Below are 15,627 nucleotides of genomic sequence, written 5' to 3'. Positions count from 1 at the left end.
GTTTGATTACCTTTCCATGGCTTGTTTGTCGAGGTTGATATGACCCCTCTTGACTAAAGCCCTACCCATGTATGCTTGAACCCCCCTTGTTAGTGTGTTTACTTTATGCTATATGTTTTTATATGGTGTGACCGTCTCACCCATAGGACTGCTAGGTTTCGTATAGTCTCTCGTTTGCATGTCAATTAAGGTAGCACGGTTCCTTCGTTTAGGACTTCCTTTTTGCATGAGCATTCCTAAAACACAAACAAACTCATTGAGTTTTCTTCTCCTAAGAACACGTTATCTCCTTCTACTACAGGTGAGTAAGTCTCCAAAGGTCGAGCATCCGGTAGATTGCGTAGTAACGTCGTTCATCTAAAAAACACAAAACAAACAAAAATAGGTTAGCCGAGCTACGGTGCTCTGATTCTCAATCCTTCTTGAGATACGTATGCAGCAGGGTAGGGCCTGTGCGAGCAATAACTCTTTCTTTTCCCTACTTTGATTTTCTCTCTTTCACATCGCATATAGGACTTTTTATACACACATTTTAGACATAAATAGCAAGCGTGGATCCTGTGGAGTACCACAGACGTGAAGGGGTGCGATAACCTTCCCTTCACGTAAACGGCCCCCTTACTCAGTTTTCTTTGGTTCGAGACTTTGTTTTATCCGTTCCCTCTTGGTTATGCAGTACTACCTTTCCCTCCTCTTGGGATAAAAGTACATAGCTGGCGGCTCTACTTCTTTTTCGCGCCACTCTTTTCGCGTTTGTACTTGGATTCGGGAAATCCGGGGAGCGACACCCCTCACTAGCATGTTGAAGCCTTCCTCACATGGTGGATTGTTGGTTTAGGTTGGGTTTTCTCCCTTTGATAACAAAAGACCTTAAGGCTTTTGATCAAAATCAATTCACCAAGCTTTGACATTTTCACCCCGAACTACGAGGTTTTGATCCTCCATTGTGATGGTACGTAGGCAATGGGTTCATCCATTCAAACAACAAAATTTGTAAATATAATCTATTCTCTTCTCATCCCTCCAATCTTTTACATAATTGTTTTTCACAAATACCAACCTACAACACATATTTGCAAAAAGGGTTCCCTTAGAGTACTAAGGATGTTTTGGGTGCGTAAAACCTTCCAATTTCATAACCAACCCCCTTACCTAGATCTCTGACATTTTTATTAGTTTTTGATTTGAAAAACTTCTTACTTGGCTTTTGTTCGCTTTTTAGCCTTTCCTTTGGACAAATAAAAGTGCGGTGGCGACTCGAATTGTATGTTGACTTTTGGTTTAGCGAGAACCCCGCTACAACAACGTCAACAACAACAACTACAACAACGAACAAACGCCTAAAACAACAACAATACCAACAATCATCAACAACAACAAAGCTTTGAGAGGAAGAAGGTCTCCTTTGACCCGATTCCTATGACATACGCTGAACTATACCCATCTTTGGTTCTCAAGAATCTGCTACAACCGATAAACCCTCCACAAATTCCAGAACCACTTCCATGGTGGTACAAGCCTGAACATCCGTTGTGCTTTTCACCAAGGAGCACCCGTACATGACAATGAGAACTGCTATCCGCTTAAGTACGAAGTTCAGAAGCTGATAAAGAGTGGAATGGTGTCCTTCGAGGACCGTGCACCCAACGTGAAAGCAAATCCATTGCCCGCTCATGGGAATTCTTCTGTTAACATGGTGGACGGTTTTCCTAGGGAGTTTAAAGTGTTTGATGTTCGTTTCATCCGGAGGTCCTTAGTGGCAATGCATAAGAACATTTGTATGGTGAGTAATTGTGAGCATGACCATGATGGTTGTGCTTTCTGCAGTGTCAACTCGAGAGGTTGTGAGGTTGTGAAAAGGGACCTCCAACGGTTGATGGATGAAGGCATGATTCAAATTGTTCAATCCCGTCATATAGATAACGATGTGAATGTCATAGTGCCCATTTTCAAGAATCCCGAGAGAGTGGTGATTCAGTACGACAACAATATCAGTAACAGCGTCAACAACAGATCGGTATCATCGTTGGTCATACGGTTAACGGATCTAATTTTTTGGATGAAAGGGGGAATAATGAGCATCCGCTTTATTATCTCACGATTATTCGAATAATTGGAGTTTACCATATTGCTCGAATTTTCGTCATTCAATTAAAACCCTAAAAAACTTACAAACTCAAAGTCGTTCCCCAAATTAATTAAAATATCTAAAGATTTTGTTTTATAAATTGACTTTTGGATGAAAAGGGGAATAATGAGCATTCACTTTATTATCTCTCGATTATTCGAATAATTGGTGTTCGCCATTTTGCTCGAATTCTCATCGTCTAATTAAATCCCTAATCATACAATTTTAAGACATTTTTCTAAACAACTTAATTTCTAAAGAATATTATTTTAATAATCTAAATTCAGATAATAGAAGGATGGAGGCATTCGCCTCACCATCTCTCGAATAATTGAACGAGTGGCGCACGCCACATTGCTCAAATTTTTGTCTTCCAATTAAAACCGCAATCGTACAAATTCGAAATTATTTTCTCAAATCAATATAAATATTTTTATAATTTAAACCTCGGATGAAGAAGAATGGGAGGCGTTCGCCTCACCATCTCTTTAATAATTGAATGATTGGCGCTCACCATATTGCTCAAGCTATTAACTTCCGATTAAAATACATTAAATGAATTTGGATAAGGGAATAGGTGGCGCACGCCTCGTTATTCCTTGAATAAGCCAGTGGGAGGCGCACCCTTCACTACCGAGCATATTCGACATCCGCAAACAAATTTTCAATAACAATTCGAACGAAAAATGGAGTAGAAGGCGATCGCCTTATTATTCCTCGAAAGAATCAAACGATTGGTGTGCACCACATTGCCCAATCTTTCGTCGTTCTTCAAAAATACCAAACATATCAAACCTAAACTTCTCGGTCCCGTGCGATCGAAACCACTTAAACAAAACATCAAACATATTAATTCAACTTGTCACCCCCGCGTGACCAAAACTCTTTTAAAATAGAACATTGTTAATCCTTTCTAATGCGCGCAACAAACCAATGCTTAAGCCTCCGCCGAGAGTAGACAAGCCAGCGTTTAGCCTTTAGAACGCGATCTACATAGTCGTTCATTAAAAAAACATCAACCAAACCGTAGTCCCCGAACTACGAATGCTCTGATTTCCTTATTGCACCATAAGGATACGTAGGCAGGAGATTATTGTATCTTCGCGAGCACACTAATAAAAAATCTCCCTTTCCCCCCTTCTGAGGTCTTCATCCATATCTATTATCTATTCTAATTGCTCTAAGAAAGCGAATAACAATCAACTAACATTCAAATAGCAAATTGGACTAAAAGGTTCCCGTTGAGTACAACGAACGTGAGGGGTGCTAATACCTTCCCCTTGCGTAATCGACTCCCGAACCCGAATATGGTTGCGACGGCCATTATCCTATTCTTCTTAAAGGTTTTATCGATATTTTCCTATTCCTTCATTGGAATGAATAAAGTTCGGTGGCAACTCTGTTCGAACTAAATTTTCCGCGTCCATCGCGAGGGATCCCATTTTTCGAAGTGCGACAGCGACCATAATTAGGAAGGCTTTATAAAATGGAAAGAGCCTTTCCCATGTTAAGGATATTAGGGAGCATGAAATCACTCTAGTCTTCGCTGAAGTACACTAAGGGACTTGTGATAGTCACATTGGAGGACTAACATGTCCACCAACAAGTTGTTGTAGGAGGCTATTATTGGCCTTCCTTAATGAAGGACAATATGGAATTTGTCAAGAAATGCGAGAAGTTCTAGAGGCATGCCAATCTGCATCATATACATGTTGAACTACTATACTCTGTCACAACGCCCTAAACCTTTTACTAGTGGGGTATGGACATTCTAAGTCCTTTTCCACTAGATGTCGATCAGCTAAAGTTCTTGATCATTAGGGTAGATTATTTTAAGAAATGGATAGAGGCTAAAGTCTTATCCAAGATCATAACAGAAAGGGTTCTTTATTTCTATTGGTAGAGAATCATGTGCAGATTTAGGTTTTCATGGTTCATCGTGAAGGTGAGAAAACTACACAAGAAGGGGGATTGCATTGTGTATGTTAATTCTTTTTAACTTCTGAACCACCAACTTCAGAATCTGAACATAAAATTAGTTTGCAGGAGAAAGATAAACAAACAGAAGCAATAAGTAAATCAACACACAGAGTTTATCCTGGTTCCTCTCATAAACTGAGAGTAGTCCAATCTCTTGTCATGTAAGATATTTTCACTATAATTAATCCTGATTACAACTTTTCTCAATCAATCCAGAAAGAGACTTCCTGTTCAATTAATCCTAAAAGAGACTTTCGCTCAAACAATCTTGCAAGAGACTTCTTCTCAATCACACCTAAAAGAGACTTCATTGCTCAAGCACACAGGTGTTTACTGGTGTTTTTGGTAAACAATCATGAGTTTGAAAGTCTGTGAGATTAACTCGAAAAATCACCAAAGCTATTTATGCAAATAACTTGTGCAAACACACGTGCGTGTGAATTGAATGTAGTGTGACAAAAAGACTTTAAATGAAGTCAAGTTGTAATAAATGATAAGGTAGAAATGCAGTAAATAACGTTAAACAAAGAAAAGAGAAAAGTATAATTTTTTGTTTAAGGAGACAAAAAAGATTAAAAAATGGTGAATGCAGAAGCATACATGTTTCTCGCTCAACTGTTTCGCTCTATGACTTGGGTACTCTAGTGGTATGGAGAGTATGTATAAAATTTTGCGATCTTTGATCCCATGTATGAGTCTTCTATTTATTCTATTTACAAGATAACCGTCAAGAGAGGTTATGACCACTAGGGGCTTGTTGTATTTGCTCCATATTCAGTTCTTCAGGTCTTCCAATATGCTATCTTATTGTAACCCACGTTGAGTGGTAACTGCTTTTCCACTTCTTCCATATATACACGTCCTCTCGATGATAACCGCTCCAACGTGTTGTCAATGATGCATGTCAAAGCTCTGAGACTTATGAACTTACCAAGTCTTTTATACCATGTTGTTTGGTTGGTCATTCCCTTTGGTGGAATGAGGGATCCTGTCGACTGTCCCTCTCGAGATTCTAGGCATGTTTATGTCTACTTCCTTTTTCAAGATTTTGGATGTATTTCCCAGGAATTTGGGCTTTTAGGGGGTTTACCCCTGAGAGTTTTATAAACCTTTTCTTGTTGCGTCGATGGCTCGGTCAAGCCTTCTTTGTTGGCTTGTCGACATTCCTCATTAATGCTTCTATTAAATACACTTCATTAATGTTTGTTCAATAAATGTCTTTTTATTGACATTCTTGGTTGACTTTCCAATAGCTGAAAATCTCAGTGTAACAATAGGTAAGAGACTTCCTTGCTCAAGCAACCTTCCAAGAGACTTCCTTGCTCAAGCACACGAGCAAGAGACTTCCTTGCTCAAGCAACCTTGTAAGATACTTCCTCTACTTTAAACAAACAGTTTAGTAGAAAAAATTACGACTATACTTTGATACACAATCAGAAGTATATAAGTATTGCAACAACTACAATGTTTCTTAAACACTTAAAATTTCTAAGATATACAAAAATAAGAAATCTTAAGAGCTTATGCAAAAGAACAAGTGAAACTTTAGCTCAAAGTTTATTCTCAACATGTTCTTTTTAATTGTATAATTGTTGTGTAACTTTCGTTCAAGTCTTGAGCTTCCTTTTATAGAGGTAGATAAAAGAGTCGTTGGAAAGTTGTTTCCACATGAGAAACATTTTGAGATGCAGCAGCTCTTAGAGAGAGTCATTGGAAGAAAAATCATGTTAAGATCTTCAACCAGAACGTAAGAACATAGTCCATAACATACTATAAATAAACCAGGTGAGGGGGCGAAGTAGACAAGTCCCATAATCTTTTCTTGAGCCTTGCACTAATGGACTCTAATTGACTTTTACCCTTAGTCTGGTATTGACAAGATAGGTATGCTATGAGGACAGAGTACAAACTAGAGGTTGAGCTTTTCAAGCTAAGGACTCCAGAGTCTGAGTTGTCACCAGAGGAAGAAGTATCATGACCAGAGTTTGATCCTTCAAAGGTTGCTCCTTCATAGTCATCAGATTTTGTTCCATCAGAATCTGAGACATTTAGCTTGTTAACAAATTCTTTCAGCAGGGTCAATTTTGAGTAGACTTTAAGCTTTATGATCTTGTACATTTGAACATATGTTAGTATAATCAATTGTTATTTAAGTACATTATTATCATCAAAGCCTAAGGGATATGAACAAATCGTCTTCCAACAATCTCCCCCTTTTTTATGATGACAACCAAATGTATTTAAGAACAATGGTTGGTTAGTTTAGTTAACTTGATAACATCAGAGTCTGAGGTTTGTAAGCTCCCCCGAGTCTAATAGTTCTAAGGTTGAGTTTTGTAAGCTCCCCCTAAGTAATGTCCAAGTTAATTAAACTTATCTTTATAGCATAAAACATATATGTTCAGATTTAAGCGATAAAATAGGTTTTGATGAGGATTCAAGTAAATAAAAGTATTTCAAAAGTACTTTAATCCTATTAAATACTCCCATAATTTTATCCCCATTTTGTCATTAATAAAAAGTGAAAAAATACATGTCGGTATAGAGAAAGAGAGAGAGAGAGAGAGAGAGAGAGAGAGAGAGAAGATATTTGAAAAGATAAATTTGTGGGAAAAATAAATCTAATAAAAATAAATAAAAATAGTTTTCTTTTCTCTTTCCAGAAAAAAATGAGTCGTTATTTTCAAAGGAATGAGAAATGGCTCAAATTGGGTGGGAAAAAATCTCTCCACTTCTTAAGACGGCCAGACTCATATCTTTAAGTTTCCAAGAATATGAACCATCAGATGTTATCATTGCAGTAATGAGCTAGAAGACCTAGAGTATCATTATAGAGCATATGTGATTTAACCTCCATAAGCAACTTAAGAGACACTCAAGATCTTCTATAAAAGCACACTTCTATAGTCTAAAATCTCACATCTTCATTTAACTCTTATCCTTCTTAATCAAAATGAGCACTCCCTCTAAAGTAACCAAAATTACCGTCTCATCAGAGACCATAGTGGTTAGAGAAACCAACACTACTATGGAGCACCACCTTCCAACACATGAGGAAGCCCATCCTTCTGAGCCAATTACTGTTAGGGAGGCACTCAGGGTGAGAAAGGATTCCAAAAAGAAGAAGACACTTAATAAGAAAAAGAAGTAGAAGGTGCCAAAGACGGTTTTTTACTTTGACTCTGATGAAGGTTCAGAGGAGCAAGATATAGAATGAGAGACTGACTTCTAGGCTTGAGGATATTGTTCAGATTTAGATAAACTAATGTAAATAAAAATTCTTGTACTCTTCTTCCAATTTTAATGAAATGTGAATCTTTTTGCAATGATACTTTCTCAATAGTCATTTTATTTTTTATCAATCATCAGAGAAGAGAAAAAAGAATTCAACAAATTGAGCACAAATTAACAAAAACAATTTTTAATTTTATCAGATGATATAAATATTCCCAAATAATGTAGCTCACACATAAACATATGATACAAAGATAAAAACATATATCAAGCAATATTAACATAGATGATAATAAGTTTCAAGAAGTTAGACACATAAGAAAATAAATAATATCAGTTCAAAAAAAATGAATAAAGAAAACACAAAATAGGTTCTAAATCTTAAGCCTAAGGTTTCTTCAGAAGATCCAGAATGAATTTAAGATCAGCATCCATGATGTCTTGTCTGGTATCCATAGACTTCATCCATTTCAACTTGCTTCATAACCATGGCTTGTTGAACAACAACAATAGAGGCCAGTTTAGCTTCCAAAATATCTTGTCTTCTACTATAAGAGATGATAAATTCTGAAGTGGAATCCTTCAGATTCTGAATAACATATATAATAGAGATTTTTTTAGAATCCCACTTTGCAGTATAAGTTATTGGGTCAGAAGTAGAATTTTTCTCATCAACTAAATCCTACACTTTATCAAGAAAGATAAATTTCATTTATTCCAGGTTGGTTTGAATAGCAGCTGGAAGAGATGAATTGTTAGTTTGTAAAAGGCCAGAGGATTGGTAATTTTGGACAATTAGATTTAGGGAAGTTTCAGGATGAAGAAGATCAAAAGAGATATGTTCATATTCAGTTATAGGTTCAGATGAAAATTGAACTAAGGGTAGGTCCTGAACAATTTGTTCAGTTTCAATTTGAAGTTCAGATGCAACTTGACCTTAGAGTTGAGTTTGAACATGGTTTGGTTCTATGAGGTGTGGATTTTGGTGATAGTTGAAGTGGTTGAGTTTCTGGTGGAGAAGTAGGTTCTGGTTGTGGTAAGGTTACATGTTCAACTTCAGAATTAGAACATGTTTGGTTAGATGGTAAGTTTTAATGAGAAAATTTTTGAGGAGGGATGGATTGAATAGGTTTGATGATCACAGGTGAAGGTTTTACAGTTTTGAGGTTAAGGTGAGCATCGAACCCATCTTCATCATATTCTGACTCTGAACTATAAGAAGAAGCTTTCCCACTATAAACATCTATGGGAGGTTCAAGCATGGTATTAAGAGGTTTTTGGTGTTCAAAAGCAGAAAATATAATTAATTGATTCTGAACATCCATGGATTCACCAATAGGGAGTAATGTGTGTTTTGGAGATTGATTGGGTGAGGGATTTGGTGAAGGTGTAGGGGACTTGTAGTTTACAGTGGAATAATCAAAATCATATTCCAAGATACAATTCATATTTATACTTGTCATACTAGTATTCAGAGCTTCCGAAGTAGCTAGATTTTCTTCTTCAATAGCTTTAGAAAATACTTCTTCAGGAATACCAGAAGCTTCAATCTCAATAGACTTTAACCCAACAATAACTTCAGTAGCCTGAACCTCAGCAGTTTCTAGAACAATTCTAGTACCATCATCATCTTCCATCACAGTTTTAGAGGTTCCATGATGATTTTCTGCATGCTCTAATAGAGTAGAGGCGAATAACTGGGCACCCTTGAAAAAAGGTTCAACAACATTCTCCTGAACTACAACAACGATATTCACCTTCATTCTCACCAAGGAACCACCAACATCCTCTTCTTCTTATTCCTTTTCAATATCCTCGGTGTCATACCCCGATTTTAGATCCATCTGCATTCATCCACTATGCATCATGCATTCATTTTAATATAAACCCTAATTCACGTCTGAGGTCAATCGTTGACTTTCTGGTCAATTAGTTGACCAAAGTCAACCGTCCATTCCCAAATCCATATTGTCTCGATTTTGATAAACATTGGTCATTATCTAGGCCTTTTCGATCATGGTGCTTTTAATTACAAAATGGATTCTAATTTAAGTTATTTGACTTTTTAATTTTCAATTTGATTTTAATTTTAAATTAAGTCTAATTTCAAATTTCAATTTAATCTTAATTGTTTTTTTTACTAATGATTCAAACTCTAATTGATTTTAATTTTCAAATAAATGTTAGAATTCATATCAAATTAATTTTAACAAATTATAGATTAATTTGATTTTTATTGGTTTTATTGGTTTTTGATTTTAAATTAACATTTAGAGTAGTCTTGGATTATTTCTAAAATCCATATCCATTTTTATAACCAAATATCCATTTATCCCTTAACCCTTTTAACAATCATGTCCATCAAAATCCACTACACCATTCCTAGACTTTAAGTCAATATATGACATTCAAAATCTTAACTTTTCATCAATCCACATTCATGTTTAAATTCATATTTAACAATAATGTCCAATAATTTTTCAATCACAGTTAGTTCCCAATTTTGGTTCAAACCAGTAATTCCAATTATAATGCAAATCTCAATAGAAAATTTCCATAACTATTCAATTTCAATTTCATTCAAATTCTAAATCTTAATATTCAAACATTCATAAATAAACTTTCCATAATAATTTCAAATTATATCATTCATCACATTCAACCATTCAATACAATTCACTGACTTTATAATACGATTCCATCCAAATCACAAAAATTAAAAGTTAGAAACCAATTCCAACCATAGGTTACATGCTCAAAACATTGTCATAATTTCTAATTCCTCTTTCCAAGCATGTCAATACCTTACACAAGAATCAAATTCCAAAGGTACAAATTTATGACCTAAAGTTCTAGCATATAATTCCTACGCATTAACTTCCACCGCCACCATGTTTCATGTCATCATCTCTTTCTATCCCAAACTGCTTTCCGTTCCATAGAGATACCTACAAAAGAAACAGCATATTAATGAGTTGTGCGGTTCAACACCATAATCCATTTAGTCTCTTCTGTATTCCCAAGTCAATTTAGCATTGCGGGATTCATCATAAGCCAGATACCTCAAAGTTGCGCTAAGATTTTGATTCATGAATAATCAACTTTCTAATTGCAGCCATACATTAACCAAATTTGATACGGAAGGTATTGGTTCTTTGAGTAACAAAATTTAGGAATTGTTTGTTTCTCTCCTTAGTTTGGGTCAATAGCAGAACCTATAGAAAAATGGGAAACACACTGTTAATTCAAAAGAATCTTGGGAAAGGAAGTTAGAAGCATCACATGATATCATTCAAAGGATAGCAGAACTCATTTGACAACCACAAAACATATAATTTCATTTTCTAAACAACTACATTCATTTAACACTAACAATTAAACCAACAAGTCCTAGGAAACCATGGAGTAAATTAAGCAATTCATCTTATTACATCTACTTGGCAACAGAAGGACATGTTTCATAGTGGATTTGATGTTACCGACATAGACAATATACCTGCATCAGAAGAGAACCAACCAACTGCATTAACTTCCAAATAACAATCCTAACTGATAACACCATCACAACTTGCAGCAACAGCAATATGTCGGCAATGCAAAAGATCCAAGCTGCAATGCGTCGACAATTAACCTTGGCACGCGTCCTGTGTAGACCAATTGCAAATCCAGTTTGTAACACTCCAAAACCTTAATCATACCAAACCGTACCTGTAGATATAAAGGATAGGAATTCAAAAATCAATTCCATAACCCTTCCAATAAGCTCACAAGTGTTCCTATATTATAACTCAGAATAATTAGCTAAAAAATTCCATGACAGAAACCTGCAAAGAGGGATGTTCCCAATTGCTCACATGTTGCAGCAAAACCAATAGGCTAGAAAACACCAATTTCACCATAGGCTCCTGCTAAGTGTCAAAATTCACTGCAGTAAAAACATACGAACTCAGCAAGGTGGTAAAATTCAAAAAAATATCCCAAAAGGGATTGAGACAAAATTCAAAGAAGAAAGTGTAGGTTTGTGTTACCTTTTCCGAATCCAAACATCAAATAGGGCGACCAAAATCTGACAACTCTAAAGGGATTTCGCAGAAACCCCTTTTTGATCTCTAGAGGCCAATCTGAAACCCTAGTTGTTGAGTATAAAAGGTGAGAGGGGAGAGGACGAACGCGACCACGGAAAAACCTAAAATCTGGGCGGCCACGAAAACCCTAGTTCGAAAACGGCGGAAAAACCTAGATTGAAACGGCGAAAGAGAAGAACCTCAAAGAGAAAACTTTGAGGTAAAGAAGGCAGATCCAAGCCTCACCGAACCACCACCGAAGGTGAGATTTATTTGTTTGAATCTCTTAAATGCCATGGATTTTTGCATGTATAGTGAGAGTAGAGAGTGTGAGCGTTTGAGAGATGATGAGGGATTGGGAGTCTGAATGATATTGAGGGTGAGAGAGATGGATCGAAGACGAGAGATGATGAGGAAGCAAGAGTGAGTCTTCGTGAAGAAGACGAATGGATTTTGCGTGTTTTCACGTATCTCTGTTTCAGTTTTCTTTTATTTATTTTAAGAAATAGTATTAAAAACCTAATTAAAATCCACCTACCTTTTGGTTTTTCTTGACATTAATCTTTATTAATTTTTGTGTGCTAGTATTAATGCATAGTTATTTTCCACCCAACAGCCAGGCGGCTAGGGTCTGTCCATTGGATTCCTTCTCACCATTTTTGTGAGCTTTGATCTGTCCAACAGACCATCTTATTTTAGTTTTATTTTTAATTTATATTTTAATCTATTCTGGTTCATATATTCAAGTTGTTACTAAAGTAATGAATAACCATAAATGGCCTAGTGTAGAGGGAGCAGTTTCATTTTCTTTAGTGGGATGGATTCGATACTTAGGATATAGCATATATTTCATATTTTTATGCTTGCTATTTCATAACTTCTACTATTTATTTTACTTTTAACATTTTTATTTGATTAATTTAATTTAATTGTTAATTAGTTGTTAGATTTTAAATGTTTAGTTTTTTTAGATTTTTCTTAATTATTGATTTTTTTGATTTGGGTTTTGGTACGGTTAATCGATTTCCATGCGTTAATTAATTTAATTAGGTTATTAACATCTATGTTCCTACTTTTACACATGTAAATAATTATATTCAATTCACTAAACTTTCGATTTTAAATTTCACTAACTTTCCATAGTTTCGACATTTAATTCCATTTCCTCCCATTAGAATCTAGCATTCTGGTGGGAACTCGATTATATATAGAAAATTAATTCGATATACATATAAAATTATAAAATTAATTTTATCCCTATAATGTATTTTTATTTTTAAACTATCTTTACAACCCGATTAATTTCCTTTTTTAAAACACGAAAGAAGAGGACCATTCGAATCTTGCATTCCGGTGGGAACCCTCGAATAATCCGTCCTGAGCCTCACGTTTTGAGTTAACTACTCATTCTTTTCTTTTATTTCTTAAAACATTTAAATCAAATTATTCTTTTGTTATTTATTTTACAAATAAAATAAATAAATAAATACATAGAAATCATAATAGTAAAATAGCAAAAAGAATTTTTCATTTTTCCTTGTATTTTAGATTATGTTATAACTTTTATTTTTTAAAAGTTAATTTAGTTATTTTCATTATTATTATTAGATTATGTCATAAATTTCAAAAAAAAATAAGTTCAATATTTATTTTATTTTTATTTTATATTATGTCATAAAAATCAAAAAGTAAGTTTACCATTTATTTTTAATTTTAGATCATGTCATAAAATATTCCAGAAAATTAAGTTTACCATTTATTTCTAGATCATGTCATAAAAATTCATAAAAAATAAGTTTAGCATTTATTTTCTTTAAATTCTAGATCATGTCATGAAATATTCCAAAAAATTTAAGTTTGCCATTTATTTACTTTTAATTTTAAATCATGTCATGAAATATTCCAAAAAATAAAGTTTGCCATTTATTTACTTTTAATTTTAAATCATGCCATAAAATATTCCAAAAAAAAGAGCTTACCATTTATTTTCTTTTAATTCTAGATCATGTCATGAAAATATTCCAAAAAAAAGGAGTTTATCATTTATTTAATTTAATTCTAGATCATGTTATAAAAATTGAAAAAAAATAACTTTACCTTTTATTTTATTTTAATTTAGATTATGTTATAAAAATCATAAAAAAATTTAATTTAGTTATTTTCATCATTAGTTTTAGATCATGTTATAAAAATTATTAAAAAGATTAATTTAGTCGTTTTCATCATTATTTTTAGATTGTTATAAGAAATATTAAATAAGGATTAATTTAGTTAGTTTGATTATTATTTTTAGATTCTGTTATAAGAATTTTTTTTAAAAATATTTAATTTAGTTATTTTCATCATTATTTTAAATTATGTCATAAAAATATAAAAAAGTTAATTTAAATATATTTATTATTATCATTAGATTATGTTAGAAAAAATAAAAAGGTTATGTTTAATTTATTTTTTGTTGTTGTTATAAAAAATTATTTAATTGTTTTCAGATTTTTTTATAAATAATATGCATATGTCTAATATTAAATCGGTCTTATTCTCTCACTTTATTTTACTAGACATAAAAGAATATAATTGTATTTTTCTCCAACTTTATTTCTTGCTATTTTCTCTAAATGTTTGAATAACTATAGAATTATTATTTTTCCAAATAATATCATTTTCTTTGTAATTTTATTTATTATTGTTAGAATGTTATGAATAAATAATTAAATAAATATCTAGTAATGATGTTGACTAATAAATAGAATAAAATACTTATGACTACTTTCTTAAACTTTGATCCTACCCCAAGTTATACATTTTAATCTGATTAATTTGTTTCTTATCCCAATTAAAACGCTTTACTATTTAAGTTAAAATATTAAAACATTTTTTTGAATAACTTAAAAGAAAAGGATCATTGGAATCTAGCATTCCAATGGAACCCTGAAATTTTGATCTTAGGGCTTATGCCTCATTCTCAAATATCCGTCTTTCCAAAGCCAAAAAATATATACTTAATCCTTATTCAACACCTTTTCAATAAAAATGGAAATGGAACATGGTGTATACCGTGCACTCCTGAGATTAAGATTCGAGGTGGATGTCTTGCCTATCTTAACTCTCGCCATCGTCTAAAATTGTCAATGCGGTTTCTTCAGACCCTTTCTCAATCAAACCTAAAAAAAATACTTAATCTTTACTAAACACTTTTGCCAATAAAGATGGAAATGAAACATGGTGTATACCGTGCACTCCTGAGACTAGGATTCGAGATGGATATCTTGCTCATCCAAGTTCTCGTCATCACTCAAAATACATCCAACCAATCAAACTCTTTCTCGCCGCCGTGCGATTAATCAAAAACCTTTTTCATAAATGAAAGATATATTGTCTTAAGGTGTTGCAAAACAATGTTTCGGCCACGATTGTTGAGTCGAGATAAGTGACGCTTTTCCGAATGTAGATTTATAAATCCGTTCGATGTGTGGTATGCATCCACTCCTCATCTGTTTTGGGTAAAACAATGTTTTCGTCGATTAATACAGTATAGCTTTCGCTAAATCGACCAACAAACAAACATTTTTCTACCCAGAACCACGTAAGCCTTGATTTCTCTTTTGAGATACGTAGGAGCAGGATTTGTAAATCTTGTCAGGCCCACTAATAAAAAACTTAGGTTTAGTCCTTCGTCAAAAATCCAAAAACATTTCTTCTCTCTTCTATTCTTTCTTTCCCTCATAATAACTTAAGAAGACTAACATAAGCTAACATTCAAAACGAAACTAACTAAACGGTTCTCGTTGAATACAACGGACGTGAGGGGTGCTAATACCTTCCCCTTGCGTAACCGACTCCCGAACCTTGATTTGGTTGCGACGACCAATAATCATTGTCGTTTTGTCTTGGGTTTTATCGATATTTCCCCTTTTCTTTTTAGGAATAAATAAAGTTCGGTGGCGACTCTGTTCAGTCCATCATTGCGAGCGTGCGATCGCGCTTCGCTTTAAAGTCGTATCCCCATTTTTCGAGGTGCGACACTCGGGAACAACTATCTTCCTCAATTTCCTCTTCCTTAAAGGAGTACCAGTAGAAGAAGATTCCTTCTAAGGATTTCTTCCACTTCTGGTTTTAGAATGCATTAACTCAGTAGATGCAATGACTTCTTCAATCTCTTTCTCAATCTTATTCCTTTTCTTATATGGCTTATGAACAACCTTATGAGATTCTGAAATAACA

General features: G+C 34.0%; 1 long non-coding RNA gene across 2 annotated transcripts; it reads right to left on the bottom strand.

Annotated features, from left to right (window-relative positions):
• Positions 1-10,047: 10,047 nt before the first annotated feature.
• On the bottom strand, positions 10,048-11,867 carry LOC127115803 (uncharacterized). Of its 2 annotated transcripts, XR_007800880.1 has the most exons (5): positions 11,371-11,867; positions 11,167-11,267; positions 10,839-11,050; positions 10,405-10,557; positions 10,048-10,290 (listed from the first exon to the last, which is right to left on the bottom strand). It is a non-coding gene; the product is annotated as an uncharacterized LOC127115803 (long non-coding RNA). The 2 variants fall into 2 exon arrangements; XR_007800879.1 differs by having other exon boundaries at positions 10,048-10,557.
• Between the last annotated feature and the right edge of the window lie 3,760 nt (positions 11,868-15,627).

The sequence above is a fragment of the Lathyrus oleraceus genome, chromosome 1, assembly GCF_024323335.1.
Source record: "Lathyrus oleraceus cultivar Zhongwan6 chromosome 1, CAAS_Psat_ZW6_1.0, whole genome shotgun sequence".
NCBI lineage: Eukaryota > Viridiplantae > Streptophyta > Magnoliopsida > Fabales > Fabaceae > Lathyrus > Lathyrus oleraceus.
This window is presented reverse-complemented; position numbering and strand designations above follow the sequence as displayed.